The sequence below is a fragment of the Mustelus asterias genome, chromosome 1 (assembly GCF_964213995.1).
Source record: "Mustelus asterias chromosome 1, sMusAst1.hap1.1, whole genome shotgun sequence".
Classification (NCBI taxonomy): Eukaryota; Metazoa; Chordata; class Chondrichthyes; order Carcharhiniformes; family Triakidae; genus Mustelus; species Mustelus asterias.
Genome location: NC_135801.1, coordinates 139,549,768 through 139,565,864, shown reverse-complemented (window position 1 = coordinate 139,565,864; position 16,097 = coordinate 139,549,768). Strand labels below are relative to the sequence as shown.

Here is a 16,097-nt window from a genome sequence, read left to right as displayed (position 1 = left end):
GTCTGAACTAATCCCTCCTTTGAAATAGACTGGGGCTGGAAATCAAAAGGGTTCCAAATGTTCATGGGGCATGAAATTGAATGTGAACAAAGGACTTCAAAATGATTCAAAGCAACACAGAGAAGAGTCCATTTTGGAAGTGGTGCTGAGTAAAATCTTGTTCAAAACAAGGTCAAATTTCAACATTCTGAATATTTCAGAAGTAGCTGGAAAATAATAAATCCAAGCATTTGTATACTTGGTAAATATAAGAATTTAAATGTGACAAATGTCATTAATTTTCATTTATAATTTAGAATCTGTTCAAACTGTTACACTACATTTCTTTGTATTTGTGTAGGTGAAAAATGATTAGAAGAAAACTTAAGAAAAGCAAATTCTGAAAGGAATGTTCCATTAAGTGTGGAAAATGTTTAGAATAAGTGATTCTTAATAATGCTAAATAATACAGCGTTTCTTTTAGTTGAGGAAGATGGATGCAAATTAATCTGAACTTTAGTTGTAGATTTCTTGCCTTTTGCTATATTTAACACAGGCTGAACAAATATGACTCACCCATTTAAGACCATAAGCAGCTTTAAACCTCTGTAGTTCTTTCCAATGGTGTTGCGTATCCCTTCCTCTCTTCTGTCACAAATGTAACAAATTATATCCAATGTGACTATGACAAAGGCAGACTTTTCTTCCATGTCCTTCTTGAGCTGTCTACAACCTTTGACATGGTTGACCACACCAGCCTCCTCCAACACCTCTCTGCTGTTATCCAGCTGAGCAGCACTACTCTACCTGGCTCCATTCTTATCTATCTAACCACAGGAAGAAAATCACTTGCAATGGCTTGTCTTCATTCTCCTGCATGATTTCATCTGTTGTTTCCCAATGACCAATCCTCAGCCCCTTCCTAAATCCTATTTAGATGTTACCTCTCAGCGACATCATCTAAAGGCATAGCATTAGGTTTTACATGTACATTGACGACACCCAGCTCTACCTCACGTCACCGCTTTTGACTTCTCCACCACTGCTAAATTATCAAACTGCTTATTTGATATCCAGTACTGGATCAGCAGTAATCTCATCTAATTAAATCTTGGGACAATTGAAGCTGTTGTTTCTGGTCCCTGGTCCGAACTCCATTCTCCAACTTCCACCTGCGTCCCTCTCCCTGGCAACAGTCTGAGGTTGAATCAGTCTGTTCACAACCTTGGGTGAGTCATATTTGTTTATCTTGTGTTAAATATAGCAAGAGCCAAGAAATCTAAAACTAAAGTTCATATTAATTTGCACCCATCTTCCTCAACTAAAAAAAAACTGTTGTATTATTTAGCATTATTAAGAATCACTTATTCTAAACATTTTCCATACTTAATGAAGGTTTGCAACCTTCATCTCACATTTGATCCCAAGATGAGTTGAGGAAAAATATTTCTCAATATTTTTTCAGCATCACTGCAACATACTATGAAACAGGCGGCACGGTGGCACAGTGGTTAGCATTGTTGCCACACAGCACCAGGGACCAGGGTTTGATTCCTGGCTTGGGTCACTGTCTGTGTGGCGTCTGCACGTTCTCCCGATCTCTGCATGGATTTCCTCCAGGTGTTCCGGTTTCCTTCCACAGCCCAAAAGACGAGCGGAATAGGTGCATTGGCCATGCTAAATTCTCCCTCAGCGTACCCATACAGGCACCGAGTATGGTGACTATGGGATTTTCACAACTTCATTGCAGTGTTAATACAAGCCTACTTGTGAAACTAATAAAAGTAAATAAATAAACTAAGGCTTGTGTCTGTGAGTATGGCTGTGATTAGTTTAATTAAACTGAAGAGAGTTAGACTGCAAGGGTCAAAACATCGATAAGGGGTATGTGTGAAAGCAAGTGGCAGAAGGGGAAATGAACAGAGCTAAAATGGAGTGCCGGGGTGTGGCATGAATAGAAATTTATGTTGGGTAGATAAGGAAAGTGATTTACAATTAACTGTTGTATTCAGAAGGAACGTATAAAAATAGGAGATCGTATTGTGTGAGGCAAAGTAATAGGTTTACTTTTATAAAATAGTCATAAAGTAACTCAAAAGATCGGTAAATTCTGGGAAGAGGAACTTCTAAAGGACTGTAGAAACAATAGAGTGAAAGATCAAAGGAAACAAACGTATTTAAAGAGAAATTGAAGACTGTTAGTGATGTGGCTATGAGATCTTGACAAGACAGCGTGTGCTGGCGACAGAGTTATGAAAACTAGTTGTTGCCACCCTCAGAGAAATGTGTTTTTGTCTGCAAGGCTTTTGAGACAAGCTGTGGCTTCTCACTATCATAAGAACATAAGAACATAAGAAATAGGAGCAGGAGTAGGCCATCTAGCCCCTCGAGCCTGCCCCGCCATTCAATAAGATCATGGCTGATCTGACGTGGATCAGTACCACTTACCCGCCTGATCCCCATAACCCTTAATTCCCTTACCGCTCAGGAATCCGTCCATCCGCGCTTTAAACATATTCAGCGAGGTAGCCTCCACCACCTCAGTGGGCAGAGAATTCCAGAGATTCACCACCCTCTGGGAGAAGAAGTTCCTCCTCAACTCTGTCTTAAACCGACCCCCCTTTATTTTGAGGCTGTGTCCTCTAGTTTTAACTTCCTTACTAAGTGGAAAGAATCTCTCCGCCTCCACCCTATCCAGCCCCCGCATTATCTTATAAGTCTCCATAAGATCCCCCCTCATCCTTCTAAACTCCAACGAGTACAAACCCAATCTCCTCAGCCTCTCCTCATAATCCAAACCCCTCATCTCCGGTATCAACCTGGTGAACCTTCTCTGCACTCCCTCCAATGCCAATATATCCTTCCTCATATAAGGGGACCAATACTGCACACAGTATTCCAGCTGCGGCCTCACCAATGCCCTGTACAGGTGCATCAAGACATCCCTGCTTTTATATTCTATCCCCCTCGCAATATAGGCCAACATCCCATTTGCCTTCTTGATCACCTGTTGTACCTGCAGACTGGGCTTTTGCGTCTCATGCACAAGGACCCCCAGGTCCCTTTGCACGGTAGCATGTTTTAATTTGTTTCTATTGAGATAGTAATCCCATTTGTTATTATTTCCTCCAAAGTGTATAACCTCGCATTTCTCAACGTTATACTCCATTTGCCATATCCTCGCCCACTCACTCAGCCTGTCCAAATCTCTCTGCAGATCTTCTCCGTCCTCCACACGATTCACTTTTCCACTTATCTTTGTGTCGTCTGCAAACTTCGTTACCCTACACTCCGTCCCCTCTCCAGATCATCTATATAAATGGTAAACAGTTGCGGCCCGAGTACCGATCCCTGCGGCACGCCACTAGTTACCTTCCTCCAACCGGAAAAACACCCATTTATTCCGACTCTTTGCTTCCTGTCGGATAGCCAGTCCCCAATCCACTTTAACACACTACCCCCAACTCCGTGTGCCCTAATCTTCTTCAGCAGCCTTTTATGGGGCACCTTATCAAACGCCTTTTGGAAATCCAAAAACACCGCATCCACCGGTTCTCCTCCATCAACCGCCCTCGTCACATCTTCATAAAAATCCAACATGTTCGTCAAGCACGACTTTCCCCTCATGAATCCATGCTGCGTCTGATTGATCGAACCATTTCTATCATATGAGAGATGAGGAAAAGCCTGTCTAAGTTTCCCCCATAGCAGCAGTGCCTATTGGAAATTTTAATGGAATAAAAAATCTAGGAGGACTGTTTTTTTCAAAAGGGTGTTTAGCCCTGAGTTTACTCAAAATCGTCTAGGAAATGTTGGTGGATGTACTATTAACTGTGTAAAGGTGTTCTTGTGCCTTTAAGTGTTATTTTCTTTTTTCTTTTTATTTTGAATTAATTTTTAAATTTAATTTATAAAATCTTCACAAGTGGTCTGAAATTTACTTCTCCGGACTTTATATACATTCTCATTATATACAAATTTCAAATAGTTATGATAGCTTGTTCAAGTTTCCCTTTGGGATTTTGGCAGTCATCTACCATCTGCCATATCATAACAATGAGTTTCCAACTTCATACATGTTCAATCATCAAAACTGCCCATTCCAAGGCCACACTTGGAATAATGTGTACAGTTCTGGTCACCCGATTATAGAAAGGATATGATTAAACTAGAAAGAGTGCAGACGGGATTTACTAGGATGCTACCCAGACTTGATGGGTTTGAGTTATAAGGAGAGGCTGGATAGACTGGGACTTTTTTCTCTGGAGCGTAGAAGGCTGAGGGGTGATCTTATAGAGGTCTATAAAATAATGAGGTGCATAGATCAGCTCGATAGTCAACATCTTTTCCCAAAGGTAGGGGAGTCTAAAACTAGAGGGCATAGGTTTAAGGTGAGAGGGGAGAGATACAAAAGGGTCCAGAGGGGCAATTTTTTCACACAGAGGATGGTGAGTGTCTGGAACAAGCTGCCAGAGGTAGTAGTAGAGGCGGGTACAATTTTGTCTTTTAAAAAGCATTTAGACAGTTACATGGGTAAGATGGGTAGAGAGGGATATGGGCCAAATGCGGGCAATTGGGACTAGCTTCGGGGTTTAAAAAAAAAGGGCGGCATGGACAAGTTGGGCTAAAGGGCCAGTTTCCATGCTGTAAACCTCTATGACTCTGGTTCCTCAATGACTCAAAGGGAACACAATGTCAAGAGGTCTACTTATTTGTGGGCCTAAAATGTTAGAAATGCAAAGATTTGGCAATGAATTGACAGAATTACCTTCGTCTTTGTTTAAACTTGATTCCAGTCCTGTCCAAGGTTATATAAAGCAGAAAGGCAACACAGCTGATTTGGTTATTTGTCTCTACACCTACCTGTAATCTCTGGAATAAAAAATACATTTTCCACTTTAAGGGCGATTAACTGTTAGTTGTTATGCCTTGACCTTTGTGCAATGTTATCTGCATGAAAGCTATTTGATTAAGATGCTTCATATCAAACCTAAACCTTTCTGTAGCAAGGTTGCTGTAGATAATTGATAGTACATTGGAATCTGAAAAGCAATGGAAAATTAGAAAAGGTTTTCATGAACAGGAACAAATATGTAGTTAAATGACTTCCAAGTCCAGAATGCAAAATATTTCCTTAAAATCCCAAGAACAAAACTAACCTGCTCAATGACAGAACGTGCAGAACCAAGGGTTGAATTCCAGCCTCGGCTGATTTTCTGTGTGGAGTTTGCATGTTCTCCAGTGTTCACATGGGTTTCCTCTGGGTGCTCCGGTTTCCTCCTACACTCCAAAGATGTGCAGGTTAGGTTAATTGGCCATTTTAAATTGCCCCTTAGTGTCAGGGGGATTTGCAGGGTAAATACCTGGGGTTACAGGGATAGGTCTGGGTGGGATTGTTAGTGGTGCAGGCTCAATGAGCCAAATGACCTCCTTCTGCACTGTAGGGATTCTATAAAGGGCATTAGTGAACCAGATGGGTTTTAAGAACAATCAACAATGGTCATCATTAGACTTTTAATTCCAGATTTATATTGAATTCAGATCTGCCGTATGGGATTTGAACCCAGATCCCCAGAGCATTATGCTTGTGACGATATCACTACACCATCATCTCCTCTCCCTGTCATTTCCCCACCATTATTATTTCAACTAATAATTGGAAGTTCTAATCTCTTCTTAAAGTTATTGGTCTTTATGGTGATTGTAAAATAAACAAGAGCAAGGCAGCAGTGAGAGCTCAGATGCTGCCATCCGCAGAGATGAGAGGAAGTTTGCGTACCGCAGTGTCACTATCACTCCACTAGGAGGTCTTGTGGTACAGTGGTAGCGTCCCTGATCTCTGGACCAGAATCTCCGAGTTCAAATCCAATGCCAGGATTTGTTGGCCACAGAAGGAGCTTTTATAACGCAGTTCAAGGGCTGATAATCAACTCGTGAATCCTTCCACCACTTCATCCATATTCCTCTAAGGGAAAATCAGTGTGGGTGTGAAGGTACGGTAAAGGAAAGTTAGCACCACTCCCCATTGGACATGTCTCAACAGTCCTACAGTTGGAGGGTAGGTTGCTGGACTGCTGTTTCTTTCAGCATTGAAATGACCCTGCATGGCAGCAAACATGGACTTCATGACCTCAGTATGACTTAACAGCAGCACCCAGATGTTGGATGGCTTCTTCCCATGCTGCAATAGAAATGAGACTTCAGACAACAGACTCTGGTATTATCATGGAGTTGACCACCACTTCCAAGCTGAAAGGAATCAACTCCCTTATCTGTGTGATGCCATATACCACACTTGAGATCCTTAAGAGTGACAAGGGTGCCCGACAGACCTGCCAATGCGCCAAGTATCTCAGTGCACATATTCTCAGTGTGTTCCTGTATGCCACCCAATCGATGCCTACCTCTGAGTCTCCTGCAGCTAAACTTGTTTGCAACTTCATCATCTAATGAGCTGTCACAGAAACAATCCATTTCTCTGTCCTGGTTGTAGTCAACATGTCCAATGACTCACCACGTTCACATCCCAATTCTATATTAGCCACTTAGCTATGCACAGTGCCAGTATCTTAGCTGGTGGTTGCGAGTGTCAGATGAAGTGACAATGCGTCATCAGAAAAGGAAAGCTGAGATGAGGGTTGGTGGGGGAGGAGGGGCGGGGTTGCTGTGGAAAGCAAGAAGTCCATGATCATACCATGCAGCTTGCACATCATGCCATATAGCGGGATGAGGGTGAGGTAGGAGTTGCAAAGGGGCTAAAGGCAAGGTCATACCATCATCTTAAATGTTCTCAGTGATGACAGATGCCATGGGCACTGCTGTGGTCAGTCCAATGTTGTGAAGAAGCAACTATTCCATACAACTCAGGACAAACAGGTATCCTTAACTCCTCCCAGTTCTGCTTTTCTCCTGACATTATGGATCACCCTGCGTTGCAAGAGAGAATGCCAGTGATTGTGGTGCACTCTATCTTGGTGATGTGTCCACCACAGGTGAGTAGCAGGAGGTGTGGGGTAGGACTAGGAGCAAACTGTGAGGCAGGCACCATTGTAAAGTGTGAGAGTGAGGTGCAGTATCTGAATGTTAGGCCTGTGTCCTGGCTGTTTGATACTGCTAAAGGGTGAGCAGGACAGTGTGGTAAGCAGCATGGAAGGTTGGTGGTGTGATGAATAGAGGGTGTCATGTGAAGAAGCATTCACTGGCCCTGCCACCTATGTGAGGTCGTTGAACCTCTTGCAGTACTGCTGTCAAGTCCTCGGGGCCAGGCTCTGGGCATTGACCTCGCTGACCACTTGCTCCCATTACCTTTGGAGGGTGGTCCTTGGAAACATGACCTCTCTTCCGCCCACCTCCAACACAAAGGATTGTATCTGTGAACCTAAGAGTCCTGTTCCTTCCCTGGTGTTCATTTGCGCAGTTTCTATTGCAGACGTTGTCTGTACAGTTATTCAGCAGTAGCTTCCTTCTAATGAGCGCAGCTCACCTTTAAGGGAAGCAAGCTGGCTTTATGAGGAACAGGTTAGTTGCACTGCATGCCATCAGCATATGCTGCTGGGCCTCCTGCTGAAACCTTAGCCAGCCAGCAGCATGGAGCCTGCTTGGGCCAACAAAACAATCACTTAGTGAAGAGGCAGCACAGATGTGAGTTGCACATGCTTCCCCACCCCTGTACCCGAAAACAGGACAAATGGAATATTTAGTCCATATTGTTTGTCTATTGAGCCAATCCACTAATGGGAAATGCAGCATGTTATTATGTAATTAAGAAAAGTTGTGCTTTGAATTAACTAAGTTTGACCATAACTTGATCAGGATGTTCATTAGATTGATTCTGGGGATGAACAGGTTGACGTATGAGGAGAGATTAAACAGTTTGGGCTTTTACTCGCTGGAGTTTAGAAGGATGAGAGGGGATCTGATCGAAGTATGTAACATTTTAAAAGGGATTGATGAAGTAAATGTAGACCAAGTGTTTCCTCTTATGGGACAATCTAGAACAAGAGGTCGCAGGTATAGTTTGAGAAGTGGTAGATTTAAAACTGGGATGAGGAGGAACTACTTTTCGCAGAGGGTGGTAAATTTGTGGAACTAGCTGCCCCATAGCGTGGTGGAGTCTGAATTGTTGAATGGTTTCAAGAGGGAGATAGATATATTTCTAAGAAAAAAAAGGATAAAGAGATTTGGGGAACAGGTGGGGAAGTGGATTTGAGACCAGGGAGAGATCAGCCATGATCAAATTGAACAGCGGAGCAGGCTCGAAGGGCTGAATTTGCCTACTTCTGCTCCTAATTCCTATGTTCCTATGACCATTGCTCTGTACCTTCATTTGCTGTGAAATAAAGCAGCTAAATAATGTGTATCTGGCCTTGTCTTATCAAGCATTTTCAAGCCTTTGAAAAGATTGCAGAGGTGCGTGTGACGATAAATATGAAGGACATGAATATCTAATTAAGATCACATTGTTCCACTTTTGGGTATGATTAGATATTTGACATTGCAAACATCCCCCTAAACATCGAGTAGACTTTACAGGTCATGATGACCAGATTTCTTTATTTTTATATCAGAGAGAGGTGCAGGAGAGCAGCGCAGCTCACAGGAGGTACAACCTGCAACACAGGGTGTAAAGGCAGATGCCCAGTTTCCTTTATGTGTCAGAACAGAGGTGCTTCAGAAGGATTTGGGGTTGTCATGACAAGTGGTGGCAAACATCTACAGTCTCTTTGAAGAAGACCTTCTCCCTGCTGGTGTCTGTCAAAGTGACCACTGCTTTCAATCTTTTTGCTTCCAGATCCTTTCAGGACACTGCCAAAGACATAACCAGGATCTCCGAGTTGGGGCGGCCTACAATCATATAAAACAGGTGACTGATGGGTTGCCTGCTGAGGTTGGCAATTGTGTGAACTTTGCCTGCAATGATGCCAGACAGAATGAGCATGGGCACTCAGGTTTCTATCTCTAGCTGGTTTTCCACAGGATCACACATTCAGGGAACAGTCGGGAACATTTATGAACTGCAAAGGCTTGCACTCTATCAATGTGCAGCTGGTGTGCGAAATCCAAGGGAGCTGCCATGATGCTTTATTTTGTGGCAGTCCAAGGAGCCTGACCTCTTTGGACTTGTGAACAAATTTCAAGGATGGTTGCTGGAAAACACTTCAAATTTAACCAATGAAGCTCAAGAGCATAACAGTGAATGCTATATGACCACCAGATACCTAATCAAACAAGCCATTGGCATGCTGAAGATACACTTCATGAAGCTAGCCAGATCTTCTGCATGTGGCAGCCAGCAGCATGTCTTGGGCCTGCAGGAAATACAAGATGCAGGGTGCAGATCTTCAGTGGACAATTCTAAGGAGGAGGAGAAAGCCAATGAGGAGGAATGTGATGAAGGAAATGAAGCACCACCTACTTACATTGCTGTCTGGAATGCCCTTATTAACACAAGGTTCACTTAGGTTGCACAGTGAACTGATGTCAGAAGTATTTGTTTTTTGAAACTTCCCTGCTGCCATCAATGTCAATGACATGAAGAAGTCAGATAAAAAACAATCACCTCTTACATATCCCTCGAATGGTCCTCATCATTAAAGTTAAAGTTCGTTTATTAGTCACAAGTAGGCTTACATTGCAATGAAGTTACTGTGAAAATGCCTTAGCCGCCACACTCGGGCACCTGTTCGGATACACTGAGGGAGAATTTAGCATGGCCCAATCCACCTAACCAGCATGTCTTTTGGACTGTGGGAGGAAACTGGAGCACTTGGAGGAAACCCACGCAGACACGGGAGAACATACAGATTCCGCACAGACAATGATCCAAGTTGGGAATCAAACTCAGGTCCCTGGTGCTGTAAAGCAGCAGTTCTAACCACTGTGGCACCATCATGAAGCATGCTCAGAGGCAAATTGTCACCCAGTGACCGAGACTGGGTAAAACAGGGAAGTGGTGCAAAACAGTAAAATTTACAGTATGTGATTCTGCTAAAGAATGGAAACTTCACAATATAAAATTTTCTCATGTTTCCATGTTCAAATCTTTGTGCATGTACTCTTCCCTTCCCTTCTGCTCATCTGTAGTCCCTCTGGCTTCAGCAGAAGCATCCTTCACATGGGCCAGCCACACTTTACTGCTACCATAGAATCATAGAAAACCTACAGTGTAGAAAGAGGCCATTTGGCCCATCGAGTCTGCACCGACCACAATCCCACCCAGGCCCTACCCCCATATCCCTACATATTTTACCCGCTAATCCCTCGAATCTACGCATCTCAGGACACTAAGGGGCAATTTTAGCGCGGCCAATCAACCTAGCCTGCACATCTTTGGACTGTGGGAGGAAACCGGAGCACCCGAAGAAAACCCACACAGACACAGGGAGAATGTGCAAACTCCACACAGACAATGACCCAAGTCAAGAATCGAACCCGGGTCCCTGGCACTGTGAGGCAGCAGTGTTAACCACTGTGCCACCATGCCAATCCAGATAAAGATAGGTTGGCATCCCGAGTGTGTATGGCCATGGTCAAGGTGTGTATGGACTGATTTGATTGCAGTGTTTGATGTTTCACAGAAGTGGTCAATCTATCCATTCAAGAACCCATCATTGCAATGCCCTATAAAATCAGGGTAACTTAAAGGGGCTGAATTGTACACAACTTGAGTAGGAACTGTTGTGTTACCGTACAGCTTCATAGCTGTGCAAATTACCTGGCAGGGGAGAGTCAAAGATCAGGAGGTTGTTTTCCCAGGATGAGGTTATCCCAGTGCACTCTGGGTGTGCTGACGCCTGCAATGTCCCCAAATGCAGGATATTCAACTGCAAAATTTGTGCAAATTGGAGGGTCCAAGATAAATATTTTGCGTTATTTGTGCTTCTCAACATATGGCAGATATGGACCATGTCAAGTCATAAATCTTTCCTCAGTTACGGTCCCTATTTCTGTATGACAAAGATGGACTGATTAAATTTATTCTAAATGTAGCCTCAGCAATGAGCCATAACTTGATTCAATTTCTAATCAAGTACTTTTGATCTTCATATTTCACAGCTCTGTTTATAATGGCTTCCCTGAATCTTTCAATGTATAGTTCATAATTACAGCCAAATTCTTCCACTTTTCTGTCTTTGCTAATTGGACACTATTTACAGTGCATGCATATTCTCTGTTCCACGGTACACTATCTTAAAATTATCTATTTAAAATGCGCTTTTTCATTCTTAGCTCATCAATTCAATTAGTCTACATCTTTGAGCCTTCTACGAACCTCACAGAATCACAGAATTACTACAGTGAAAAAGGACTCAATTTGGTCCATCGTGTCTGCACCAGTTCTCCAAACGAGCAATTCAACTCATACCACTCCTCTGCCTTCTCCCCATCTACCCTATCTATGTCTCTCATAACTTTGTACACCTCAATAAGGTCCCCCCTCAGCCTTCTCTGCTGTAAGGAAAACATCCCCAACTTAACCAGCCTCTCTTCATAGCTGAAACGTTCCAACCAGGGCAACATCTGGTGAACCTCCTCTGCACTCTTTCTAGTGCAGCTACATCCTTCTTAGAGTGTGGCAACCAGAACTGCACACAATAATCCAGCTGTGACCGAACCAGCGTTTTATACAGCTCCATCATAACCTCCCTATTCTGAAATTCTATGCTTCAGCGAATAAAGGCAAGTATCCAATATGTCTTCTTCACCACATTATCTACCTGTCCTGCTCCCTTCAGGGATCTATGGACATTCACCCCAAGGTCCCTCTGGTCCTTTGTGCTTCCTAGATTCTTACTGTTCATTGTGTATTCCACAGGCGACAATTTTTCTATGGTCATCATTAGACTCGTAATTTCAGAATTAATTGAATTCAAACCCCAGAGCATTACCCTAAGTCTCTGGATTACCAGTCCAATGACAATACCATTACGCCATCGTGTTTCAGATCTATGAAAATCATGCTGCCATTGGTGGAGTGCTTTTTATTAGCCAATGGGACTAGTGAGAGACAGTAAGTTTAGGTGAAAAAAGTGATTTTCCTGGCACTTGTTCTAACAAAATTTGCCAGATCTATGGGAGGCCAGGCCTGCATGAACCACTGATCAATGATCAATATGAAGGCCAGAATGTGTTGCCCTTTCTAATAGCACTCTGGATGTACCTGCACCAGATGGACTGCAGCAATTCAAGAAAGTGGCTCACCAGCATCTTCTCAATGACAATTAGAGATGTGAAGCCTGCTCCTCCTACATCTGGCTGGGATGCCTGTAGCCTCTGTGCTCATCTTGAAGGTGCTTGTGGGGATCCTCCACAAGTTGCTGTGCCTGCATAATTGTAGGGACAGCCTCTGTTTCAGGACCTTTCTGCAGGGGTGGGTCTTCAAGTGTAGGGGCCTGGGAAGTGAGAGATGATGCCTGTGTCCCCTGAGGGATGGCTCCCTCATCATCCTCTGTAACTGCCTCAAATATTTCAAGGTGTCATTGATAGATGGATGAGGCCACCAGCTGGGATGAAGCTGTATCCATTCCTTGCTTCTCCATACCACTAGCGGCACAAAGCATTCCATGTGACAGAGGGCGCAACTCTTTCTGTGTGTGTCAGTGCGTTGCTCCTGCAGCCACGCTGCATATGGTTCTCCAAGAGAGTGGCCATTCTCTCAATGCAGGAACTCATGTGCTCAAATTCCTGAGCCATGACAGAGCACAAGTGCTAGATGGACTCTTCCATTATCTGCTAATCGTTCTGCAATGGACTCTTCCATTATCTGCTAATCGTTCTGCAATGCCTCAGAGATCTTCAACATTCAGAAACTCATCTGCCTCTGATGGTCCCAAAAGTCCCTCCTTGACTATGGTACCTGAGTATCTCAGCCCTGCAAGTTTTGGCTTTCTTTGTCCTCCATCCTCTGAAGAGGTTTGGCCACAGCTCCCTACTCTAACCTAGATTGTGTATCTATGCTGATAGTTGATGCAGAAGTACGATGTGACGGTGCAGGATCTGTGAGGTCTCCACCTGCCAAGGAGGCCAGCAACATTTGAGTCGGCTCCCTTTGCATGACTCAAACGATAGGCCCTGAGGAGAAACAAGAAGAAAATGTTGAGAAAGAAATAGATAAGTCAGCAGGTGCATCAGCACAACCAACGCCAGAGGTGACAGCAGTTAACAGGTCACACCATGCATTGGTGATGAGTCACGTCCATGCACTTCATCTGGAGAAGCAGCTATCAAATGACTCTACTCACTCGGCTTCCAGCCTTGCCATTGCCAATGGCCTGCCACAATGGCATCTACATGATGTCCAGCACAGCTTCTCCATGCCTGTGAGGTGGTGCAGATCTGCCATGCCGCTTCCTGTATGCACCATCTCCCGGCCATTGCCCACTTCTCCTGCAGAGTGAGGGGAGAATTATGCATAAGTAGGCTGCTCTCATTCAACTTTCACTGTATGTCATTGACATGAGCAGTTGTGTTCCTTAGTGATGACCCACTTGTTATTTTCACCCGACATGTGAGAGTGGTTGACTTTTCAGTGAAGCAACTGGGTACTCACTCTGAAAATATAAGGGGGTACTATGAGTGTGCTATCTGCTGAGCTTGTGTATATGCTGCTGTGGACATTGTTGGAGTACTCTCACTGAGGGCCTCTCAGTAGTCATCTTTCCAGGTTTTATGATGTCACTGAAGCACTTGCTGCATTGCACCCATGTCTTCCTGGTCACACCACAACTACTCACTTCCAGCCATAGAGACCTCTTATCGGAACTTAGGAAATCGGTGCAGGAATAGGCCATTCTGCCCATTGAGCCTGCTCTGCTATTCAGCCAGATCATGGCTGATCTTCTACCTTAATGCCATTTCCCGATTTACCCCAAATCCCTTGATATTTTGAATAAGCGGCACGGTAGCACAGTGGTTAGCACTGCTGCTTCACAGCTCCAAGGCCCTGGGTTCGATCCCCGGCTCGGGTCACTGTCTGTGTGGAGTTTGCACATTCTCCTTGTGTTGGTGTGGTTTCCTCCCACAGTCCAAAGATGTGCAGGTTAGGTTGATTGGCCATGCTAAAAATTGCCCCTTAGTGTCCTGAGATGTGTGGGTTAGAGGGATTAGCGGGTAAAGGATATGGGGGTAGGGCCTGGGTGGGATTGTGGTTGGTGCAGACTTGATGGGCCGAATGGCCTCTTTCTGCACTGTAGGATTCTATGAAGTAGGATCCATCTTGAACATGCTCAATGACTGAGCAAAACAATTTTTTGATTTCATTCCTGAATGGCATAACTTTATGTGTCCCCTTGTTAGGGCTTTCCCAACTAAAGAAAACATATTTTTCTGCATAAACCTTATCACTTTGTGACTTGTAAGACTTTTGCAAAAGGACTAGTCATTTCATATATGGCCAACAAAGTGTAAAATGCTGGAGCATAAATGCCAGGTGGAAGTAAAATTGGCTGAAACAGGAAGAGAGTATGGTGAGAATCCTAGCCATTTAGTTCTGAAAGAAATCAATGCAATCTGAACACCACTGGACTCTTTGTTGAATCAATGTGCTGAAAGGAGCAGAACATTTTTGTCTAAGCTGGAAGTCTCTGTTCCTGCCATAATTGACATTATGTGGAGATGGACTGGGGTAAACACAGTAAGAGTTTTAACACCAGGTTAAAGTCCAACAGGTTTATTTGGTAGCAAATGCCATTAGCTTTCGGAGCGCTGCTCCTTCATCAGATACAGTGAATATCTGCTCTCAAACAGGGCATACAGAGACACAAAATCAAGTTACAGAATACTGATTAGAATGCGAATCTCTACAGCCAACCAGGTCTTAAAGATACAGACAATGTGAGTGGAGGGAGCATTAAGCACAGGTTAAAGAGATGTGTACTGTCTCCAGACAGGACAGCCAGTGAGATTCTGCAAGTCCAGGAGGCGAGCTGTGGGGGTTACTGATAGTGTGACATAAACCCAAGATCCCGGTTTAGCGCCATATCCTGTTCAAGGCCACGGATAACCTCACGATGCTCCACTTCTCCAGCTTCCACCCTAAACACGTTAAAGAAGCCATCCCCTACGGACAAGCCCTCCGTATACACAGGATCTGCTCGGATGAGGAGGATCGCAACAGACACCTCCAGACGCTGAAAGATGCCCTCATAAGAACAGGATATGGCGCTTGACTCATCGATCGACAGTTCCGACGCGCCACAGTGAAAAACCGCACCGACCTCCTCAGAAGATAAACACGGGACACGGTGGACAGAGTACCCTTCGTCGTCCAGTACTTCCCCGGAGCGGAGAAGCTATGGCATCTCCTCCGGAGCCTTCAACATGTCATTGATGAAGACGAACATCTCGCCAAGGCCATCCCCACACCCCCACTTCTTGCCTTCAAACAACCGCACAACCTCAAACAGACCATTGTCCGCAGCAAACTACCCAGCCTTCAGGAGAACAGTGACCACGACACCACACAACCCTGCCACAGCAACCTCTGCAAGACATGCCGGATCATCGACACAGATGTCATCATCTCACGTTGCAAGAGTAGGCACACGGTACCTACTCTTGCAACTCGGCCAACGTTGTCTACCTGATACGCTGCATAGTACATTGGAGAAACCATGCAGACGCTACGACAATGGATGAATGAACACCGCTCGACAATCACCAGGCAAGACTGTTCTCTTCCTGTGGGGGAGCACTTCAGTGGTCACGGGCATTCAGTCTCTGATCTTCGGGTAAGCGTTCTCCAAGGCGGCCTTCACGACACACGACAGCGCAGAGTCGCTGAGCAGAAACTGATAGCCAAGTTCCGCACACATGAAGACGGCCTAAACCGGGATCTTGGGTTTATGTCACACTATCAGTAACCCCCACAGCTTGCCTCCTGGACTTGCAGAATCTCACTGGCTGTCCTGTCTGGAGACAATACACATCTCTTTAACCTGCGCTTAATGCTCCCTCCACTCACATTGTCTGTATCTTTAAGACCTGGTTGGCTGTAGAGATTCGCATTCTAATCAGTATTCTGTAACTTGATTTTGTGTCTCTGTATGACCTGTTTGAGAGCAGATATCCACTCCATCTGATGAAGGAGCAGCGCTCTGAAAGCTAATGGCATTTGCTAC

The 16,097-nt window shown here is 44.4% G+C and overlaps 1 pseudogene; it reads left to right on the top strand.

The window, feature by feature from the left end:
* The first annotated feature begins 10,685 nt into the window (after positions 1–10,685).
* Positions 10,686–10,834, top strand: LOC144501808 (U1 spliceosomal RNA; annotated as a pseudogene).
* Positions 10,835–16,097: the final 5,263 nt, after the last annotated feature.